The sequence below is a fragment of the Triticum dicoccoides genome, chromosome 6A, assembly GCF_002162155.2.
Source record: "Triticum dicoccoides isolate Atlit2015 ecotype Zavitan chromosome 6A, WEW_v2.0, whole genome shotgun sequence".
NCBI classification, from domain to species: Eukaryota; Viridiplantae; Streptophyta; class Magnoliopsida; order Poales; family Poaceae; genus Triticum; species Triticum dicoccoides.
Window position 1 is genome coordinate 17095671 of NC_041390.1, and position 5061 is coordinate 17100731.

The window sequence follows — 5061 nt, forward strand, 5'->3', positions numbered from 1 at the left end:
GAGCGCTCAGGTTTATCCCCGAACACCCCAGCACTAGCGGCACGGGGGGCAGAAGCCGACCACTCGCCATCTCTCAGAATTGATAAAGAGCCGCACAGAAGGTAATATTTTAAATTCCAACAGCATTGCTTAGCGCATATAAACAAGTTTTCAGCGCACAGGACAAAACGAGCAAGTTTCACTCAAAAATTACATCCCTAGAACATTCATCTGCCACAAGGCGGGCACCCTTCAGAACATACTTGTAGTAATTCTCGGGCTTGCGATGCTCTTTCCCCGACGGTGGCCCATCCTTCACCAGCTTCTCAGCATCCAGCTTGCCCCAGTGCACCTTAGCATGGGCAAGGGCCCTATGGGCACCTTCAATGCAGACGGAGCGCTTGATGACTTCAAGCCTTGGACAGGCCTCCACCAACCGCCGCACCAGCCCGAAATAGCTCCCAGGCAGGGCCCCTCCAGGCCACAGCCGAACAATGAGGCCCTTCATGGCCTGTTCGGCCGCCTTGTGGAGCTCGACCAGTTGCTTCAGCTGGTCGCTCAGGGGCACGGGGTGTCCGGCCTCAGCGTACTGAGACCAGAACACCTTCTTCGTCGAGCTGCCCTCCTCGGCTCGATAGAATGCGGCGGCATCGGATACACTTCGGGGAGGATCTGCGAACGCTCCTGGAGAGCTCCGGATTCGGGTAAGTAACAAGTAACTCATGTTTATGTGTTTACTTTGCATAAAGAATGCCTTACCCATCGGTATCTTCTTCACCTCATCCAACTCCTGGAGGGTCTTCTGGGATTCGGCCTTGGCAGACTTGGCATTTTCAATAGCCACCGTGAGCTCGGACGCTCGCGTCTTTGAGTCAAGCTCCAAACTCTCATGCTTTTCCATGACAGCCTGGAGCTCTTGACGCACCTTGCCAACTTCGGCCTCATACTTCTCCCGCTCGGTGCGCTCCGAGGCTGCCCTCTTCTCGGCCTCGTCCAGCGCTTGCTTAAGGGTCGCCACCTCAGACGTGGCCCCTACAATAGTCACGATAATCCTGTCATTTTTTGTAATTGCACCTTTTTTATATATATTTAAACACGGTATTTCTTACCTTCATTGTCCCCGAGCTGCTTGTTGGCACGACCGAGCTCCTGCTCGGACCGCTCGAGGTTCTGCTTTAGCGTGTCCACTTCCGCAGCCAGTGCGGCGGACGCAAGCAGAGAAGCCTGCATACGCATATTGACTCCTTTTGTTAGACTCCTGCGAATTTTATTTGATCCTCTATTCGGCTTTTCTTCCCGAACGTCAAACAGAGCATCAGGGGCTACTGTCTATGCGGTAATATTATTTACACATTCTTTACTTACCTCAAAGCCTGTCAAAAGGCTAGTACAAGCTTCAGTCAGTCCGCTATTGGCAGACTGAACCTTCTGGACCACCGCACTCATAATGGCACGGTGCTCCTCGTCGATGGAGGCGCCTTGGAGCGCCTCCGACATATTGTCCGGCGCCTCCGTTTGGACGGGGGCCACCGGCACGGCGGACTTGCTCCTCTTGGAAGGAGGTCCCCCGCCGAACTCTGGAACCTCTGAAGGTTCCGGAGCAGTGTCCGGCCTAGAGCCGGACTTGGAGCCCCGAGGGGTTTCATCCCCTTTACTCCTGGAGTCTGGGAGGTCGCCTTGCGGCGCCTCCAGGACCACCTCCTCCCGGCTTGGAGCCTGTTGAGACAACACTTTGGTGTCGTCCGTAGGGGGGGGGAGGAAGCCGTCAGAAGCGAGTTCACATCCGACGAGTCCAGTGAGCCGCTCGATGATGCGTCGAGCCGGTCTTTGGGTGGGCTGCATAAACATATTTGATGTAAGGAAAGCTGTGCAATAAATGAATACTATGAATTACTCTGATATCCGGATACTTACGATTTTGCCAGGGGCTTGGCCCTAGGCGCCCACTCCTCTTCGCCGCCGTCGGCGTCGGTGGAGCAGTCCGAAGGAAGGGTTTTCCCCTTCTTGGACCCTTCGGCCTCCCCAGTTGGGGTGGCCTTCCTTTTCTTCCCTTCCCCCGCTGGAGGGGGAGGGGTCTCTTCTTCCTCCTCCTCGTCTTCGCGGGAGGAGTGCGTCTTGGATCCGTCAGATGATGAATCCGACACCTCCGGGCGTCGGGCACTCTTTTGAGTCCCCGTGGCCTTCTTCTTGGCCTTCTTCTCCGGCACCACATAGGGTGCCAGAACCAGCAGCTTCGCCAAGCGAGCATCCGCTGGGCCTTCGGGCAAAGGAGCCGGATAGTTGATATGTCCGGAGGTCACCTGCCAATCCTGTCAAAGGTAAGGGAGTTTAGATCCCGCATGGAGTCAAACTACGAAAAACTGATACCTTATAAAAGAAAAAAACAGCTTACCGTGAGAGCGTGACGCTGCGCACTGAATCCGCGATCCTCAGTAGCGGATGCGGGAGCCTCGGCGCCCTTAAAAAGCACCTACCAGGCATCTTCATACGTCGTGTCGAAGAGCTTGCTCAGAGTTTGGCGAACTCCCACAGGTTGAAAGCCCGTTGTTGGCACGGGAGGATCAAGCGGATGAGCATAACCTAGACTACGTTGACAAGTTTGAGCTTCTTGTCCACCAGGGTTTTGACGCATGTTTGGAGTCCAGTTAGCTCTCCTTTTTTACCCCACGACAGGCTCGTCTCTTTCCAAGACGTGAGCCGCGTTGGGGGTCCGGACCAGAACTCGGGGGGTGCGACCCATTCAGCGTCGCGTGCCTCGGTGATGTAAAACCACCCCGATTGCCACCCCTTCAGGGTCTCCACAAAGGAGCCCTCGAGCTAGAGGACGTTGTCCATCTTGCCCACCATGGCGCCTCCGCACTCCGCCTAGCTGCCGCGCACCACCTTCGGCTTGACGTTGAAAGTCTTGAGCCAGAGCCCGAAATGGGGGCGGATGCGGAGGAAGGCCTCGCACACGATGATAAACGCCGAGATGTTGAGGACGAAGTTCGAGGCCAGATCGTGGAAATCCAGGCCGTAGTAGAACATGAGCCCCCAGACAAATGGGTGGAGAGGGAAGCCCAGTCCGCGGAGGAAATGGGGGAGGAACACCACCCTCTCATGGGGCCTAGGGGTGGGGATGAGCTGCCCCTTTTCGGGGAGCTGGTACGCGATGTCGTTAGACAGGTATCCGGCCTTCCTCAGCTTTTTGATATGTCCCTCCGTGACGGAGGAGACCATCCACTTGCCTCCCGCTCCAGACATGGCTGGTGAAGGTTGAGGTTGGGAGTGTGGACTTGGGCGCTGGAGCTCGAGTGCGCAAGAATGGATAGGTGAAGGAGGAAGAAGGCGTAGGTGAAAAGGTGGATCTTTATCCCCTTATATGGATGGACGCAGCTACATGTCCCCACCAGCCTGATAAAACTCGCTTATCTCCAAGCGCCGTAATTGATGGCGCGGTTGGGTTACCCACGCCCGTATTGATGAGAATCCCGGAATAAGGGGACACGATCTCTGCTTTAACAAGACGTGCCAAGGAAACCGCCTCGCATAACGCGCTGAGATGGGACAGTAAAACGGTTCGAATAAAAGCTTGGCCGTGGTGTGATGTCACACTATGGAATACGTCAGCAGATTAGATTTGTGTAAATATTATTCTCTCTATGGCAATATGTGGAAAATTATTTTTTAGAGCCGGACACTATCTTTGTGTTCAAAATCTTCTATGAAGTACTTGGAGGAGGAACCTGCCTTGCAATGCTGAAGACAATATGCGCGCCGGACTTGTCGTCATTGAAGCCTGGTTCAGTGGCTACTGAGGGAGTCCTGGATTAGGGGGTGTCCGGATGGCCGGACTATACCTTCAGCCGGACTCCTGGACTATGAAGATACAAGATTGAAGACTTCGTCCCGTGTCCGGGAGGGACTTCCCTTAGCGTGGAAGGCAAGCTTGGCGATACGGATATGCAGATCTCCTACCATTGTAACCGACTCTATGTAACCCTAACCCTACCCGTGTCTATATAAACCGGAGGGTTTTAGTCCGTAGAACAACATACACATCAACAATCATACCATAGGCTAGCTTCTAGGGTTTAGCCTCCTCGATCTCGTGCTAGATCTACTCTTGTACTACCCATATCATCAATATTAATCAAGCAGGACGTAGGGTTTTACCTCCATCGAGAGGGCCCGAACCTGGGTAAAACTTCGTGTCCCTTGTCTCCTATTACCATCCGGCCTAGACGCACAGTTCGGGACCCCCTACCCGAGATCTGCCGGTTTTGACACCGACAGTCGTGTTCATGGGGAGGCAACGAAATGCTCGTGTTCATGGGGAGGCAACGGAATGCGTCGTGTTCATCGGGAGGCAACGGAACGTGTGGGAGCCAACCGGCTAGGTCGGAATGGAATGCGTGGTCGTGTTGATCGGGAGGGCTTGGACGGAACAGGCGATGCAAAAGAGGCCTGGCGTACCGCAGAACGGAGGAAACGTCCTTGTGTTCGACCGGCCATGTTCGAAACGGGATCCTGTTCATCGGGAGGGGTCTGGCGTACCGCAAAACAGAGGAAACGGACCTCCTATGGTCGAAACAGGGGTCTTATTGATCGGGAGGGGTGTGGCATACCACAAAACGGACGAAACAGACCTCCTACGGTCGAAACGAGGGTCCTGTTGATCGGGAGGGGTGTGGCGTACCACAAAACGGACAAAACGGACCTCCTACGGTCGAAACGGGGTCCTATTCATCGGGAGGGGTGTGGCGTACCGCAAAACGGGACTCCACGGGATACTGTTCATCTCCACCGTCGACCTCCTCCAGCCTCCATGAGCTACCGTCGACCTCCTCCAGCCTCCACGGGCTCCTGTTCATCCAGCCTCCACCGCGCGCTACTCCACCGTCTACTGTTCAACCACCCCTCCATAGGCACCCCTCCACCGTCTACTGTTCATCCAACCCTCCACACCACGGGGTCCTGTTCAATCACCCCTCCACGGGCACCCCTCCATCGTCTACTATTCATCCAGCCCTCCACACCACGGGGCCCAGTTCAACCACCCCTCCAGCCCTCCACACAACGGGGTCCTGTTCAACCACCCCT